Raw genomic sequence first — 19,653 nt, 5'->3', positions numbered from 1 at the left:
TCTGCAGCATTGAAGGTCCCCAAGAACTGAGTGGCTTCATCATTCTTAAATGGAAGAAGTTTGAAACCACCAAGACTCTTCCTAGAGCTGGCCGCTCGGCCAAACTGAGCAATCGGGGGAGAAGGGCCTTGGTCAGGGAGGTGACCAAGAACCCGATGGTCACTCTGACAGAGCTCCAGAGTTCCTCTGTGGAGATGGGAGAACCTTCCAGAAGGACAACCATCTCTGCAGCACACCACCAATCAGACCTTTATGGTAGAGTGGCCAGACGGAAGACACTCCTCAGTATAAGGCACATGACAGCCCGCTTGGAGTTTGCCAAAAGGCACCTAAAGACTCTCAGACCAGGAGAAACAAGATTCTCTGGTCTGATGAAACCAAGATTAAACTCTTTGGCCTGAATGCCAAGCGTCACGACTGGAGGAAACCAGGCACCTCTCATTACCTGGCCAATACCATCCATGGTGGTGGCAGCATCATGCTGTAGGGATGTTTTTCAGCGGCAGAGACTAGTCAGGATCGAGGGGAAATGAACGGAGCAAAGTACAGAGATATCCTTGATGAAAACCTGCTCCAGAGAGCTCAGGACCTCAGACTGGGGCGAAGGTTCACCTTCCAACAGAACAACGACCCTAATCACACAGCCAAGACAACGCAGGAGTGGCTTCGGGACAAGTCTCTGAATGTCCTTGAGTGGCCCAGCCAGAGCCCAGACTTGAACCCTATCGAACATCTCTGGAGCGACCTGAAAATAGCTGTGCAGCGACGCTCCCCATCCAACCTGACAGAGCTTGAGAGGATCTGCAGAGAAGAATGGAAGAAACTCCCCAAATACAGGTGTGCCAAGCTTGTAGCGTCACACCCAAGAAGACTCGAGGCTGTAATCGCTGCCAAAGGTGCTTCAACAAAGTACTGAGTAAAGGGTCTGAATACTTATTTAAATGTGATTTTAAAATATATATATATATTTGAAAAATGTCTACAAACCTGTTTTTGCTTTGTCATTATGGGGTATTGTGTGTTGATTGATGAGGGAGAAAAAACTAACAATTTAATCCACTTTAGAATAAGGCTGTAACAGAATGTGGAAAAAGTGAAGGGGTCTGAATACTTTATTTATTATAAAGGTGACATTTTATGGTGAAAATTATCTTCCCCAAACTCGAAACTCACACGCCGCCAATGTATGCCAGTTAGGCGTGACACCAGAAGGGGACTGGCCACCCCTCAGAGCCTGGTTCCTCTCTAGGTTTCTTCCTAGGTTTCTGCCTTTCGTGCTTCTACATCTGCATTGCTTGCTGTTTGGGGTTTTAGGCTGGGTTTCTGTATAGCACTTTGTGACATCTGATGATGTAAAAAGGGCTTTATAAATACATTTGATTGATTGATTGATACACCGGTTGTAAAGCAGATTAATGTGCTTAATTTTAAGAAGTCATTTGGCCACTTTAGTTGTGATACAAACCTTATCAAAACATATAGGCCTATGGGCTAGGCTACATGAGGTGTGTGACTATGATTTGAAGTCGCAAAAAAAAGTCATGAGCTGTTTCTTGCCTTACTGCACATGCAGGTCATCATTCACAAGTGAGGATACATAATTCACAAGTAATAATATTGTCACCCATCTGACTATTCTTGATGTAATCTTGTCTTTACATATACTAAATAATAAATGTGTGAAATTAGTTTTGATTTAGAATGGACCATTATTGTGCACCTGTCTTGAAACAGGGGCAGGGGAAAAAGATACGTCATCTATGCACTTAAATAGCGAATGGAAGACGCTTTTCACGTGGTTCATTTTCATGCCGGCCAGGTAGGCTATACTCCTGTTGTAAAGAGAAGCAATGAGCTTACTATTAGGAAAGTTGAGAAATAAATATAGTAGGCCTAGCCTATAGAAAGCTGATGGGATCCTCTTTTTTAATAGAGGCCATCAAAACTCTGTTTTCTCATGCAATTGCATAGCCTATATAAATGTTGGGTAACATGAGCTCATGGGCTCTCATTAAGTGTTTTGATTAGATTTTCGATTACATTTGCATTGATGTCCGAGTGATTAGAGGGACAATAGAGTGCTGAGTACCAGGCAGTTAACAAGTTTGGTAGGCTACTAATGACCATCATCAGCATCAGAGCACAGTTTTGGAGAAGACTAGTTACCGTGACTAACGGTCGTGTGGAATTTGACTGCGGTCATGACTCCTAACCACTTTGCGCTCTGAGCTAGCCTAATAGGGGCCAGTATCCAAATGTCAATTCGGGCACACGCCTATTGGCTGAACCCAGGCTGTGATATACAGCTGAGAAGGGGAGAAATCACCCTAATGGGACTGTGGGGAAAGTCACGTGCACAGGCATGGCCTTTCTGACAGCCCTCCCTGGATTTCTTATGGAAATCCACACATCGGAAAATACCTCAATGGGGGGGCTCAGTCCATAAGCGCTAAATCCTATCCGGTAGGAGAGGAAGGGCAAAGGGCCAGAGCAGTGAAGGGACCAGACCGGGTTAAATCCAGTCCTTGTGTGTATCTGGCCGAACTAGAGGGGCAGCTGATAGTCAGTGTCATTTTAGAGATCCATGGGGGCCAGGAGGGTGCCTGCTCTGGTGCAAGTAAGGGGTTCACCCGTGAGGAGAGTGCACAAGGACACAGAAGCAGTCTTGGGCTGCCCCATGGAACACCACAGGTGTGGTGAAGGACCCTCTGACTCAGCTGGTGCAGGGCTGCTGGGGCACCGTCCATTGGTGCTGAGTACGACACCAAAGGCTGGCCACTGCTGGAGGTGGTGGCTCGCCTACTGCGGCAGAGGATGGTGGCATGACAGCCACAACTTTTATTGGCAGCACACTGGCTGCTTCGGCTGAAGTTGATGACTCCGTCACCATTGCTGAAAGCGATGACTCCCATGGTGGAGCAGGTGGGAGTCAGAGAAGGGCAGACTGTATGATTCAAAATAAAGGTTAGGGACGTAGCCAATGGGTGGGGTACATGTCAATAAGCAATTTGGGATTATAAAATCCCATTATATTCGTGTTCGGCCCCCACGGCGGATTGTTCCTAGACTCAAGTGTTTAAACACACTTGGGGACGGGGATATGAGACCGGGCGGGACTGAACATCCAGATGGGGGGTAAAGAGAAACAAAGACATCACCAATTATCAATTGGAGATAGTAGTAATGTGATTGACTTAAGTTCAGAAGCACAGGAGAGAATTCTGAACCTTACAGCCCCTGTAACCGATGGGTGGTGGGCGTTTATTTTTTTATTTTTTTATTTTACCTTTATTTAACCAGGTAAGCCAGTTGAGAACAAGTTCTCATTTACAACTGCGACCTGGCCAAGATAAAGCAAAGCAGTGCGATAAAAACAACAACACAGAGTTACATATGGGGTAAAAAAAAAAACATAAAGTCAAAATATACAACAGAAAATATATATACAGTGTGTGCAAATGTAGCAAGTTATGGAGGTAAGGCAATAAATAGGCTATAGTGCAAAATAATTACAATTAGTATTAACACTGGAATGATAGATGTGCAAGAGATTATGTGCAAATAGAGATACTGGGGTGCAAATGAGCAAAATAAATAACATGGGGATGAGGTAGTTGGGTGGGCTAATTTCAGATGGCCTGTGTACAGGTGCAGTGATCGGTAAGATGCTCTGACAACTGATGCTTAAAGTTAGTGAGGGAGATAAGAGCCTCCAGCTTCAGAGATTTTTGCAATTCGTTCCAGTCATTGGCAGCAGAGAACTGGAAGGAATGGCGGCCAAAGGAGGTGTTGGCTTTGGGGATGACCTGGTGGGCGTGTGCCAGTAAAGGCAGTATAAGGCAGAGAATACCAAAAGGGTGGCCAGATACGTGCGCCCTGGTTCTACTGATTCAGCTAGTTAGAATTAGTCACCAGGAACCAAGGAAAGGGTTAAACAGACGTAGGAGGAGTTTTAACAAGAAGGAGAATAGCCCTATTTAGATGGATGCGATTGGGATACCAAGGGGGGGTATCGGATGGATACCAAGCTATGAAAGAATTAGGGGAAGTATTTACTACCACGTTCTTTTGGTGGGTGACAATAAACAAAATTGTGGATTGGATTAATTATATCTATTACGACCAACAACGATTTATTGGCCAGACTAGGGATGCAGTAAAAGGGATCTCTGAACAATTATCCGCCATCTCACTCATGACTTAGGAAAAGAGGTTGGCTCTAGATCAGGCAGAAAGGGCCAGTGTCTATAGAATGATGAGCCATTGTTGCACATTTTATCCCTAACACCACCACACCGGATGGGACGGTCACCTGTCACGATCGCTGAAGGAGGACCAAGGCGCAGCGTGGAAGGTGAACATACTTATTTATTAAATGATACACGAACAAAACAACAAATCGATACGTGACGTCCAAAGGTGCAAAACACAAACCTACACAGGAACAAGATCCCACACAAAACAATGCCAAACGGCTACCTAAGTATGGCTCCCAATCAGAGACAACGAGCTACAGCCGTCTCCGATTGGGAGCCACCCTGGCCAACATAGAAATACAAAAACTAGAACATACAAAGAAAACTCACACTCTGGCTCAACATACAAGTGTCCCCAGAGCCAGGGCGTGACATCACCAGAGCTCTTGCAGAATTAACTGCTCTAAGTGAAGAATGGGCTGAAAACTCAGGAGTTAGTACATCTTGGACAGGGTGGTTTGATACCATGTTTGGTAAATGGAAAACCATAGCAGCCACCATGTTAGGGGCAGTCAGCGTTTGTATGGGTATTCTTGTATTATGTGGTTGTTGTTTTGTTCCCTGTGTCCGAGGATTGGTGAGTAAGGCGTTGGTGAATGCAGTATCTCACCAAATGATGAGAGATGGACCGACTCCGGACTCTGACCAGGAGAGTGGGAAATACGATCCTCCAGGCTTGGGGGATAACGAGGACTTTGACCCTGAAAGACCGCAATTGGATGAAATGTTTATTGGTTCTGACGTATGAAGGTCATAGGGAAAATCTTAAAAAGAAGATCTATGATTGGAAGTAGATAAATATAACTAATCTCTGAGATTAATCATGTTTGTAAATACATTTATCCTGAATGTGAAAACATTTAGTCAAAGGGGTGGATTGATAGATTAATTTGTATTTTAAGGATTTCACCCCAAATACAGTATAAATGTGTGAACGGTGTTAGAGTTATAATGTAGTGTCAACCCACTAACAGGGGGGGGGGGGGGGGTTAGAAACTGCTGAGAAAACATTCCAGGGTGAATGGGACTGAGAAACTGTTTAAAAGCCTCCTAAAGATGGGCGGAGCAAAGTGCCTTTGTGTGTCAAGGGGTATAAAAGCTGTATATGTATTTTTTGGCGGCAGAGCTCTCCATGATTAAACATACAGATCATTCTTGCTGGTTGTGGACCTTCGTTTAATTCATGATTAAACCAGAGCCTTACACCCTCTGGGAATTATTCAAAGCATTAAGTTTGATTAATTAGAGATAGAAATTCTCGTGACAACATCACTCCGCTTTTTTAAACCACTCGTCCTTGATGGTCAGTATGTCGGGTCGCTTCTCTTCTCTTTTACTTCTTAACAATGTTAAGGGCATAGCGTAATTGGTGGTGGATCTTGACATATCAAGACCATTGCCGAGACTATGATGCAGCTCAAGTCACCCCTATTCCCAAAAACCGCCAACCCTCTCCTGTCCTCAGTCTTTCTGCTTGGTATTACCCCATACTCACACCCTGAGAACACACTACAGTGATGATAGGTCGGGGTAGGAGATCTTCGTTAACAGAGGTGATCCCCAGACCCTATTGGTACAGTTCTTCTCTCTAACTCTGCATGTGTTCAGTGGTGCTTGTATGTGTTCTTACCTTTTTGCAGTGGGTAACATGGACCCAGGTTGCTCTTTCTGCTATTCTAATGGCAAAGGCAGTGACCAATATAACCTGATAGGGCCCTTCCCAACAGGCCTGCTTCCAGTCTTTCTTCTTTAGGGACTGGATGCTCACCAGTCACCTGGTTAGATAGAGTGGGTCACCTTCTCCTTTAGTTCACCTGTGGGGCACAAATCCTCTGACATACCGGTGTGGTTAATAACTACCTTCTCACGTTTTCTGCTAGGGTGCTCTTCATTTCTATTTCTGCCTGCTCCGGTCCTCCTAACTCGGGCATTCTATATGGTCTACCAAATCCCTTCTCCAATGGCAATAACCCTTCTTCATCTGGAGTTCTCCTGATCGTCATTAATACTATCGGTAGACCTTGTACCCCATTTCTTCCTGCTCTCCTGTGTGTTTTCCTTAACCCCTCTCTAATCATACCGTTCACATAAGTATTCTCTTTCTAGACCATATCTAAAAAAAAAAAAATTTTAAGTATTTTGTCCTCTCCTTCGTATATTTCTTATTTAATCCTACCACTACCCTCTTCCCCCCTCTTGACACTTGGTTCTGCTCATGTGTCAATATTACCACCTACCTAAACAATCACTTAGGTAATATTGGTAATTTATCATCCAATTGCCATCCCTTATTTATTTTTGAGACTGTCCCTTGCTTCTTTATTGCTCATCCCATATGGCGGCTAAATTCGACTTTCATTTAGTTCAGAATCAATAGTAATCCAATCAATCCCTTATCTTGTAAAAACACTCATGTTTAGTTCAAACTCTGTTCTACCCCGGCTCTCGACCTGAAGACTGATGGTTGGACATGACAGGTCCATACTTAAATCTTTCAAACCTAACACAAACCCCCCTTCATGCTGTAATCAATCAAGAAGATAGCAAAGGAGAGACAAAGGTTTTAGCCTGAACTCTGCTCAACCCTGGCAGCTTTTTCCTCTTTGTTTGAGGAGAGAAGCAAAAGGCTCCCTTCTGCTTTCATTCACTGATAACGTAGGACAGCCATAGGACGTAAGTAAGAGAGCAATTCGACCCTAGGTCACCTTTCACTTCACCCACATACTGAAATAACCGAACTAAGCCTTCCGCCTAGCAACAAAGAATTAAAAAAGTCTATGTTCGTGATTAACCCAGTTATATCTAATAGTCCACTAAAAAAACTCCCTCATCACCATGTTTCTTCTAAATATTTCTGGACAGCTAGTCCCTATCCTAAATTCTCCTATCCAGCTTCCTATTATTACTAAGTAATAGCTGTTTCGCATTAGATTGTGCCTTCCTCTGATTACTGCAGCTCATTGCATTAATTTAGTTTCAAATACCAACTTGTTGTTTATTAAAGCATAATAAAATTTAAAATGAAATGACAACATTTGATAATATCTAAACTTACTTCTATCCCGTAAAAGTAATCCAAGATTAGTACAATTGACTAGCAACAGGTATCCCTCATTCAGGGAAAGCTCTCTCCCTCTTCTGTTATTTTATGGTTCAAATCCTATTATTACCTAATTAGAATCTTCTTCACACTTTTCACAGCACTATAAATTACCCTCAACTTGATAAAATAAACCATCCCAAAGTCCTCCTCTCATGCCCCCAGAACCACCAGTGTGGATGACCAATCAACACCAGAAAGTCAAAACAGAGCCCAGAGGCCATTGAAATCACCCAACAAACCGTTCCATCCCACAGCATAGTAAACACCAAGTCCTCATGACATCCACTCCCACAAGAAATCATGCACACTCCAAACTCAGTCAAAAACTGAAAAACTCCATTAAATTCACTGTGTGTGCTCCTTTAAGACCCATCACCTATGAACTGTTGAAAACCCCCTAAATTCAACATAACAACCCCCTTTATAAACATCATACTAGGTGTGATGTTTTTTATTTGAAACACCCAATTGAAAAACAAGAACCAAAAATAGCCAGGCCCCACTTAATTTGGTAGCTCACTTTTACGACCTAAATACTGCCTAACTTCACTACTGCTCCCCCTAGCCCTGGGCAACATTCCAATGAGATAAGCTAATCTCTTTCTCCTGGTTATACATTTTGTTGACCTTCAATTACCATCAGTAATCTAAAGATGGTAAGTGCACACAAAACATGATACAGATATCCCCAGTCCTAACTCATCAATAATCGTTTGTATCAATCTAATTCCTCATAACTAATCCATAAAACCACTCAAAATTCCTCGAGTATACAATGATTTAATTGATTACCCTAAATCTGCTACATGTGATCTCATCTCAAATGATCCATTATCAATTATTTGATCAACCCCCTAGGAAAATCTGTCTCCCCTTCTATTGTTCCTGTCGCCCCTGTAAATGTCATATTTCATTCATTAGCCAATACAATCACATACTCCATGTAAGTAAGACATTATATTTTATCCCAGGCATCCCCTTAACATAATGCTATAGGAGACTTCCATCAATCCTGGAAGACACTATATAATACCACGTTTCATTAAGTTCACTACACCTTCTAATATAAACCTATAACTCCTTTCTATTAATTTAATCATCGCAACCTGTGGCATTGATGTTTTTAAAATATAAACCTATTGTTTAATAACTTCATACTTTTAACCAATGTTTATTCAATCCATCATCCTAATAGTCACAACTATATCCCATTGTTCAGCGTACCATAAACAGATTATCGTTTTAGAAATCACCAATTATTTTCATACACCACTGGTGTTACCCAACCTATACAATAAAGTAATAACCATTAGACTTTGTCAAAGAAATGCTTTTCATTCAACTATTAAAACTTCTGCTCGATCTAGTCAAGCAAGTACAACTCTTTTACCCGGGAACTAGAACCATAAATTATTTTCCTTTGTCCTCAACTTAAATTATTTTCACAGCTCTATCGCAATTTCAGTTCGCTATTCAATTTCTTTAACTGTTCTCTCTGATTAGGCCCAAATTAATAAAACAAATACTTGCTATCGTTGATAAGCATACATTTAATTATATTCCTATCATTTGAACTATGTACTGTCTCTCACCCCTTCCCCCCCTTGCTCCTTCCTACACAAAGGGGGAGGCGCGGGGACCTGCCCTAATCATCTTCCTTCTTAGGAAATAATGTCATTCGTACTTGTAACATATTTTCATAGACCTTTCTAGAATACTTCTAAAGCTATCTAATTCAACTTTTCACATTTCTCAATCCACGTAGTAATCTAGGTCCATAGCCCCAATGCGAAAGCTTTACCCACTGTCACTACCTGGGTTAGAACCAGGGACCCTCTACAAACATTGCCAGTCACTCTACAAAATCTGCGATTCCTTCAAAGCAACTACTTCCAGTTCATAGAGCAAGTGACGTCACCAAATGAAAACCGCACTAGCTCTCACCTCATTCAGCAACACAAAAACTCTCTCTCCCTGCACCTATTCCCGTTGAATAAGTGAGTCTTTCTATTTAACCCAAACCACTCTATAAATCTTCCATTCAACATCACCAAACCAAATACTCAGTAGTATCCGGTTACCACCCATACCAGCCATTGAATTCACTCATACATACAGATTTCACCTTATGCCATTGAAATGCCCAATAAACCATAATAGTTCAATGTAACCCTCTATTGGCTCTCTACTATATTATACATTACTTGTATAACCACATTAGTTATGGTCCGATTACCCATTAAACCTTATCACATGATCAAACAACGGCACAACCTTAAACTCATATGGGGCAGCAGGTAGCTTAGTGACCAAGAGCGCCGTGCCAGCAACCGAGAGGTTGCCGGTTCCAATCCCCGAGCCGACCCGGTGAAAAATCTGTCGATGTGCCCCCGAGCAAGGCACCCAACCCCAATTGCTCCTGCAAGTCGCTCTGGACAAGAGCGTCCGCTAAATGACTGCAAATGTAAATATTCTCTACTTTCTCACCCATGACGTACGTCTACGTTTGGGTGAGAAAGTTCATACGTATATATCGTTAGAAATGTATAGGTACCTCTCAAATAATTGCTTCGTGGTGTTTTTAGCCAATTCTTAATCGACACAAATCACTTCTTCAAACATTTTACCCGTGGAACCAAAAAATAGACTGTAATTTCCCGGACACTGCCCTTTCCTTTATCTCTGCAGTCACGATGGTTATGACCTGTTTTGTTACAGTATTTACACGGCGCCTCACACTCTCTGGCAAAATTCTCTAGTCTTTCCTGACTCTCCAAAAGCCATACTCTCGCTGTGTCTAGCCCCTCCCCTCGCTGTTTCTTCAAATCCGTCTCGCAATTTACATGCATCTCCCTAATCATAGCCTCTAATATCTCTACATCGAGATGCCCAATAAATCCATACCTCTTCTCCCAAATGGATCCATAAAACATATTTCTTTCATCCCCCGTTAATTCTCGGACCTCTTTAGATTATTTATTTCCCATGGTAGAAAAATAAGAAATCCCCCCGTTTAGTAATAATTCAATCAATAATTATTTTATTTGGGACTTATTATTTGGTGCGACTTTTGAGCAAATGTTAAGGATCTGCTTTTGTAATCAACCATTTAAATTATTCAACCCGTAACCCAGAGTTTTTTAAGATTCCAGTTTCATGAAACGGATGGGACAACCATTTTTTTTCTCACGCGACCTATTTTAGTCCCTTCCTTGAAACAATTATCACGTATTTCGATGGATCATTAGGTCTCACACTATACAACCTTATACGATTTTTTGCTAACACTATCCGTAACCCAGAGGTCATAAATGGTCTAGTTTGATGAAATAGACAGAGTTAGAGCAAATCCCCAGTTGTTTATGACTCTTGACTTGTTTAATGTATCTATCTCACACGATGATAATTATCTCCCTTCCTGTTTATATTGTAAACACTGTACCCCGTACAATCTCAATATTAACTAGTTTATTTTGGTAATGGCCATTTACCTTGAGTCATTTCAGACCCCCTTCCTTCCTTTTAATTCTCTCATGAGATTTTGGTAACTATTCTCTGCCCTTCACAATAATTACTATTCTTATACAAGTTCAAATAATATCACCAAAATCCATGAATAAAAATTACTGACCTTCTCCTTGCAGTTGGGATTTAAATGCTTTTTCAGATCTCGTCAACGTCTTTATTGTTCATAAGGTTCATCACCGGCCTGTTTATAACCTTAACGTCAAAGGCCAGGTCTATTCTATACGGATGCTATCATCCGCCCGTGCACGTTTTTTTTGGTGTCCTCAGAACGATAAAGACGTATTTTGAGATCCAGCTCGAAGGACCATTTGTCAGGAGAATTTCTCTCTAATTAATCAAACTTAATGCTTTGAATAATTCCCAGAGGGTGTAAGGCTCTGGTTTAATCATTAATTAAACGAAGGTCCACAACCAGCAAGAATGATCTGTATGTTTAATCATGGAGAGCTCTGCCGCCAAAAAATACATATACAGCTTTTATACCCCTTGACACACAAAGGCACTTTGCTCCGCCCATCTTTAGGAGGCTTTTAAACAGTTTCTCAGTCCCATTCACCCTGGAATGTTTTCTCAGCAGTTTCTAACTCCCCCCCCCCCCCCCTGTTAGTGGGTTGACACTACATTATAACTCTAACACCGTTCACACATTTATACTGTATTTGGGGTGAAATCCTTTAGTCATTATTCTTAAAATACTAATTAATCTATCAGATGTAAACTCATTACGTAGAAAGTTGTTGTCCTGACTAAAGTATTGGGTTATCCTAACGTGCATGTAGCATTTACTTTTCCTGAACTCAACTATTTTATCTGAATACTGTAACTGTATATTTTAATTGTACAGCCCGACGACGTCTGACGTCATGTGCGTCAACAACGTTCTGCACTGTGGTGCGTCTCAAAATATCTTGACAAAGATGGCTGCTCGATTCAAGCAAGGGAATTTCAAATACCGTTAAGGATTTTCGTAGTATGTTTTGTTTACCCCATATGTAACTCTGTGTTGTTGTTTTTATCGCACTGCTTTGCTTTATCTTGGCCAGGTCGCAGTTGTAAATGAGAACTTGTTCTCAACTGGCTTACCTGGTTAAATAAAGGTGAAAAAAAAAGATGAAAAAAAAAAGAACAAACGTCTGGTGGAGAGTTTTGAAGTAAGGAGGTAATTAACAGTTTTGTCAACGACTGTATATTCAAACAGGTTTTAGTGTGTGGCTGGAGCTAAACAGTCCCGTTTTTTAGCTCCAGTATTGGCAACATCAAACCGAAACAGGTTAGCATTGGACAGTTAACGTTCGCATGTTGATTGAGTTCTATTTTCGTTTTTGTTATTAGTGAGTTCTATGGAGATATCGTGCAATTCAGTTTAGCTAACGTTACATGCTGACTAGACCAGGCATGCGCGTGTGATTTTGTCCACCCACACCAGACACGATCAGGACACGCAGGTTGAAATATCAAAACGAACTCTGAACCAACTATATTAATTTGGGGACAAGTCGGAAACCATTAAACATTTATGGCAATTTAGCTAGCTAGCTTGCTGTTGCTAGCTAATTTGTCCTGGGATATAAATATTGGGTTGTTATTTTACCTGAAATGCACAAGGTCCTCTACTCCGACAATTAATCCACAGATAAAAGGGTCAACTGAGTTTGTTTCTAGTAATCTCTCCTCCTTCAAACTTCTTCTTTGGACTTTATATGGCGGTTGACAACCAACTTTAAGGTGCATTACCACCACCAACTGGACTGGAGTGTGGACCTCAGTTCATCTTTCAATCACCCAAGTGGGTATATGCTCGTAAAAACCAATGAGGAGCAGGACTTGCAGCGCATCAAGCGTCACAAATAGAACTGAACTAAGTTATATTTTAGCGCCTGGCTACGCAGACGCTCGTTAACGCGCTCGAGCAGTGTGAATGCAATGATTGAATAACATGTATGTGTACATTTATTTTGCAACGCTCGCGCACGTAACGTGAGCGGTGTGGTCAGCATGCTAGTCTAGGAATACTGAAAGTATTCCAACAAATCTGTGCGATATTTGACTTGGTAACCCCACTAGCTAGTTTGCTAAATTAACGTACATCATGCTTGCTAAATAGATGCATGCAAAGCATTGATACATAGCATGTGGGCTAGCTAACATTAGCCATCAAGCGAACTCCTGTTGATTAAGTTACCATTGAGTGCTCTATTTTCTGATTTAGATGCATTTGTTGCATCGACCTGTGGCTTCATCAGATTATTTTTATTTTGTATTATTCAGTGAAGAGGTTTTGGTTAAATGGTAATGTACTTCTAGGGCTTTTTTTAAAGTATACATTAGCTAAGTTCCAGTATCCAGTGAGATATTTTGAATGCAATCTCAAATGTCTGGTCTGGCTCTTGATTATATCTTAGTTGAAGTTTCAAAAGCCTACTTTTTTCTTCCTCCCTTAGGCTCAAGCTGAGAATGATGAGCAGCAGTACTTAATTAATGCCAGTACTTAAAGGCATGTCTCAATGCAATCCCTGAATATCTGTCCTGTTGTGCCATAAGATAAGGAATTAGCCTAAACTGGAGTGTATTTAGATAAATCTAAGTGATTTAAGAAATAAACACCATTTTAGTTTGACTTTCAGATTTTTCATTCAATGGAGTGGAAATGTAAGTTGTGTGCTGCCTCCTTTGATATCAGAGCTAAATTACTTAAACACTACCGTTTGAAACACTACTGTTTGTCTAGTGGACATTGAGGAGCTTCCTGAGAAAGCTGTCCATCCACGACCCATTTTTAATGCCATGGCTGAGGGAAGGAGGTTCTCACCCAAGGTTTGACGGTACATGGCCCCGTCCATCGTCCCTTTGATGCGGTGAAGTTGTCCTGACCCCTTAGCAGAAAAACACCCCCAAAACATAATGTTTCCACCTCCATGTTTGACGGTGGGGATGGTGTTCTTGGGGTCATAGGCAGCATTCCTCCTCCTCCAAACACGACGAGTTGAGTTGATGCCAAAGAGCTCCATTTTGGTCTCATCTGACCACAACACTTTCACCCAGTTCTCCTCTGAATCATTCAGATGTTCATTGGCAAACTTCAGACGGGCCTGTATATGTTCTTTCTTGAGCAGGGGGACCTTGCGGACGCTGCAGGATTTCAGTCCTTCACGGCGTAGTGTGTTACCAATTGTTTTCTTGGTGACTATGGTCCCAGCTGCCTTGAGATCATTGACAAGATCCTCCCGTGTAGTTCTGGGCTGGTTCCTCACCGTTCTCATGATCATTGCAACTCCACAAGGTGAGATCTTGCATGGAGTCCCAGGCCGAGGGAGATTTACAGTTATTTTGTGTTTCTTCTCACCAAGCTGCTTGGCGATGGTCTTGTAGCCCATTCCAGCCTTGTAGGTCTACAATCTTGTCCCTGACATCCTTGGAGAGCTCTTTGGTTTTGGCCATGGTGGAGAGTTTGGAATCTGATTGATTGATTGCTTCTGTGGACAGGTGTCTTTTATACAGGTAACAAACTGAGATTAGGAGCACTCCTAATCTCAGCTCGTTACCTGTATAAAAGACACCTGGGAGCAAGAAATCTTTCTGATTGAGAGGGGGTCAAATACTTATTTCCCTCATTAAAATGCAAATCAATTTATAACATTTTTGACATGCGTTTTTCTGGATTTTTTTGTTGTTATTCTGCCTCTCACTGTTCAAATAAACCTACCATTAAAATTATAGACTGATCATTTCTTTGTCAGTGGGCAAACTTACAAAATCAGCAGGGGATCAAATACTTTTTTCCCTCACTGTAGCTACTGTTGTATCAATGTTTTGACCATGACAGTTTACAATCCAGGGTTACTCCAAGCAGTTTAGTCACCTCAACTTGCTCAATTTACACATTATTTATTACAAGATTTAGTTGAGGTTTAGGGTTTAGTGAATGATTTGTCCCAAATACAATGCTTTTAGTTTTAAAAATATTTAGGACTAATTATTTCTTTGCCACCCACTCTGAAACTGACTGCAGCTCTTTGTGTTGCAACCATTTCAGTCACTGTAGTAGCTGACGTGTATAGTGTTGAGTCATCCGCATACATAGACACACTCGCTTTACTCAAAGCCAGTGGCATGTCGTTAGTAAAGATTGAAAAAAGTAAGGGGCCTAGACAGCTGTCCTGGGGAATTCCTGATTCTACCTGGATTATGTGGGAGAGGCTTCCATTAAAGAACACCCTCTGTGTTCTGTTAGACAGGTAACTCTTTATCCACAATATAGCAGGGGGTGTAAAGCCATAACACATGTGTTTTTCCAGCAGCAGACTATGATCGATAATGTCAAAAGCCGCACTGAAGTCTAACAAAACAGCCCCAACAATCTTTTTATTATCAATTTCTCTCAGCCAATCGTCAGTCATTTGTGTAAGTGATGTGCTTGATGAACGTCCTTCCCTATAAGCATGCTGAAAGTCTGTTGTCAATTTGTTTACTGTAAAATAGCATTGTATCTGGTCAAACACCATTTTCTCCAAGAGTTTACTAAGGGTTGGTAACAGGCTGATTGGTCGGGTATTTGAGCCAGTAAAGGGGGCTTTACTATTCTTAGGTAGCGGAATGACTTTTGCTTCCCTCCAGGTCTGGGGGCACACACTTTCTAGTAGGCTTAAGTTGAAAATATGGCAAATAGGAGTGGCAATATCGTCCGCTATTATCCTCAGTAGTTTTCCATCCAAGTTGTCAGACCCCGGTGGCTTGTCATTGTTGATAGACAACAATATTTTGAAAGTGTTGTGGTCAGATGAGACCAAAATCGAGCTCTTTGGCATCAACTCAACTCACCGTGTTTGGAGGAGGAGGAATGCTGCCTATGACCCCAAGAACACCATCCCCACCGTCAAACATGGAGGTGGAAACATTATGCTTTGGGGGTGTTTTTCTGCTAAGGGGACAGGACAACTTCACCGCATCAAAGGGACGATGGACAGGGCCATGTACCGTCAAATCTTGGGTGAGAACCTCCTTCCCTCAGCCAGGGCATTGAAAATCGGTCGTGGATGGGTATTCCTGCATGACAATGACCCAAAACACACTGCCAAGGCAACAAAGGAGTGGCTCAAGAAGAAGCACATTAAGGTCCTGGAGTGGCCTAGCCAGTCTCCAGACCTTAATCCCATAGAAAATCTGTGGAGGGAGCTGAAGGTTCGAGTTGCCAAACGTCAGCCTCGAAACCTTAATGACTTGGAGAAGATCTGCAAAGAGGAGTGGGACAAAATCCCTCCTGAGATGTGTGCAAACCTGGTGGCCAACTACAAGAAATGTCTGACCTCTGTGATTGCCAACAATGGTTTTGCCACCAAGTACTAAGTCATGTTTTGCAGAGGGGTCAAATACTTATTTCCCTCATTAAAATGCAAATCAATTTATAACATTTTTGACATGCGTTTTTCAGGATTTTGTTGTTGTTATTCTGTCACTCACTGTTCAAATAAACCTACCATTAAAATTATAGACTGATCATGTCTTTGTCAGTGGGCAAACGTACAAAATCAGCAGGGGATCAAATTCTTTTTTCCCTCACTGTATATAGTAGCTATAGCCACCAGGATCCACCCAGCTATTTAAATAACATGCATTCAAACAGGCTCGTTTGAAATGATGCATTTTTAAAAGTTGCTGTTACTTTTGTCCTGTGTTCTTAAAGATCTGTATCCAGCTTGGATGGAAACCTCAGTACGGCCTCTTCGATGTGTTGCCACTAGTCCTGCAGGTCAACGGGGAGGACCCAGACCTTTATGAAATCCCTCCACACCTGATCCTGGAGGTTCCCATGGAACACCCTCAGTGAGTGACTTTAGCCACGTTTCTATTGGATGGTTATGTAAACACACTTTTGAGAACAAGTACAAGGTCAAGCCTGCAGAGAGTTATCATAGCTATTCCACTATGTACAACGACTTTCATTGGTTACGATACTGCTACAAAAGTGGTATCCAGTTATGTTATGACACATGTATGCAAATCCGTTTGATTCCATACTAGATTTGCCATTGATTGGATTCATAAGAGACATAGTATTCAGATCATCAGGCCTCTATAGCCATGGGGATGTTTTTAAGTAGTAGTTATCTAATTAAATCAATGTGTTATGTGGCTGCCTGGGTAAATTCAAACCCTTGCGCCCAGTCGCTCAAGAGCTTGAACTATAAAATAGGTTTTAAAATCAGCCGTCTGGAGCTCTTGAGGAACGGAGCTGAATGGGAGAGAGTGAAGAGCTCTATAGAACTTATCTACGCGGCAAGGCACAGCGATTCTGGTACGGAAAGGAATTCCCTTTCTACATAAAACCACTATTGTGGATAAAGAGGGTCGTTATGTGATCGTAATAGGAGAGATCCATTCTACTTCTGTAACTCTACTAAATATCTATGGGCCAAACATTGATAACCCCTCTTTTTTCAAAAGAGTCCTTGCCCTGATTCCAGATATCTCCCATACTAATCTGGTCATTGGAGGGGACCTTAACTGTGTACTAGACCAATATTTGGATAGATCCTCTACCCGGCGAACCCCTACCTCCCATTCAAGTGAATTCTTGAATACCTACATAAAAAATTCTAACTTATTTGATATATGGAGGATCTCTAATCCTACGGGTAGGGAATACTCCTTTTACTCTCATGTTCACAATGTATATACTCGAATTGACTACTTTTTGGTTGATGCTAAACTACTCCCCTATACCTGTAATGTGAGATATCATGATATTATAATCTCTGACCACAGTCCACTCACCTTCTCCCTGAGATTGGGTGACATCGTACCAAACGAGAGGGTCTGGAGGTTGAATCCTCAGCTCCTCACAGAACCAACATTCTGTGAACATCTTAAAGACCAAATTACATTTTTCTTTGATACCAACGACAACACAGAGACTTCCCCAGCATTATTATGGGAAACGCTGAAGGCTTATTTGAGAGGCTGTATCATCTCCTTTCAGACTGCCAGGAGTAGGCAAAACAGAAAACAATTGGTAGAACTGGAGGGACAAATTCACTTACTGGATAGGGAGAATGCTAGACATCCATCTATGGAGAAACATAAACAAATTATGTCTTTAAAATTTAAATACAATCAGATCCTCTCGGCTAAAATTGCTAAATCTTTTCTCTATGCCAAGCAAAAATATTTTGAGTTTGGTGACAAACCACACAAATTACTCGCCAGACAACTTCGAAAAAACGTGAGTGACCGAATGATTCACAAAGTTAAATCTGCATCTGGGGAATTACTCTCCTCCCCCAAAGACATCAATGACAGATTCCGTCAGTTTTATGAGACTCTATATACATCTAAAGCGGATCCTAACCCCTTAATTATGCAAAACTTTTTGGAGGACTGTAATCTTCCTGCCCTGAACCAGGAAGACTCTAACTTCCTGAATAAGGAAATATCTCTTGAAGAAATTAGAGAAACAATTAAATCTCTAAAGAGTGGCAAGACCCCGGGCCCAGATGGATACCCTGGTGAATTCTATAAAACATTCAGCAACATGCTATCTCCCTACCTGCACAAAATGTTGGTTCGGGCCAATGAGGATGGAGCTCTCCCATCTACTTTGGATGAGGCGTTTATTACAGTTATACATAAGAAGGGTAAAGATCCGGAAGAGGTAGGGTCATACAGACCAATATCCCTCCTTAATACAGACCAAAAGATTTTAGCAAAAACTCTGGCTAACAGGCTTAGCACTTTAATTGGCAAATTGGTCCATTCGGACCAGACCGGCTTTATCCCTAATAGAAACTCATTCTTCAATCTCAGGCGCCTCTTCAACATTATGTATTCTCAGAGGTTACCTAACGTGGACCTTGCCGTTATATCTCTTGACGCCGAAAAGGCCTTTGACCAAGTTGAGTGGCCCTATCTATTCAAGGTCCTACAGAAATTTAATATTGGAGATGGGTTCATAAATTGGATCCAGCTTTTATATAGGAACCCCTGTGCGAGAATACTCACTAACCAATCAATGTCGCCCCGATTTAACCTTTATAGAGGGACAAGGCAGGGTTGTGCGCTGTCGCCTATGCTCTTCGCCCTAATTATTGAACCTCTCGCTCAAGCGATCAGATCTCATTCAGCAATACACGGCTATAATACTAAAGATACTCTAAATAAGATTTCCCTATACGCAGATGATATTCTCCTCTATGTAACAGAACCCCAAGCTAGTATTCCAGCTATTCTTGAGGTGATTAATTTGTTTGGTACCTTCTCGGGATACAGAATAAATTGGAACAAGAGTGAATTAATGCCCATACGGTTGCAAAACACCTCCTGGCTAGAACATCTTCCAGTTAAGTTATCTTCAGAAAAATTTATCTACCTTGGAATTGTAGTTACCAAACAATACTCCTTACTAATTAAAGAGAATTTCCCTTCTCTGATGCAAAATCTCAAGGCAAACATACAGTTTTGGAGAACTCTCCCAATTTCTCTGCTCGGAAGAATTAATGCCATTAAAATGGTCTTCCTCCCACAACTGCTCTACCTATACCAGAACATCCCAGTATTCATACCTAAATCATTTCATAAACAACTGGACTCTATTATCAATCCTTTCATCTGGGATTATAAAACACACAGGATAGGTAAAAAACACCTATGTAAATCCAAGATGGAAGGAGGATTGTCTCTCCCAAATTTTATATTCTACTATTGGGCCGCTAACCTCCGCGCTGTTACGTTTTTGCTGGATGACGCAACCCCGCCACCCAGCTGGCTTAGCAT

General features: G+C 41.6%; 1 pseudogene across 1 annotated transcript in view; it reads left to right on the top strand.

Annotated features, from left to right (window-relative positions):
* Window positions 1-2,901: 2,901 nt before the first annotated feature.
* Window positions 2,902-19,653, top strand: part of LOC311101457 (nitric oxide synthase, inducible-like) — a 28,854-nt pseudogene continuing 12,102 nt past the window's right edge. Inside the window, exons 1-2 of the transcript in view lie at window positions 2,902-2,922; window positions 16,568-16,707. The product of the transcript in view is annotated as a nitric oxide synthase, inducible-like (transcript). The remainder of the gene's footprint in view (window positions 2,923-16,567; window positions 16,708-19,653) is intronic.

Source organism: Coregonus lavaretus (genome assembly GCF_964263955.1).
Source record: "Coregonus lavaretus genome assembly, chromosome: 26".
Taxonomy (NCBI): domain Eukaryota; kingdom Metazoa; phylum Chordata; class Actinopteri; order Salmoniformes; family Salmonidae; genus Coregonus; species Coregonus lavaretus.
The sequence above is the reverse complement of the archived record's forward strand: the minus strand, read 5'-3'. Positions and strand labels throughout refer to the sequence as shown.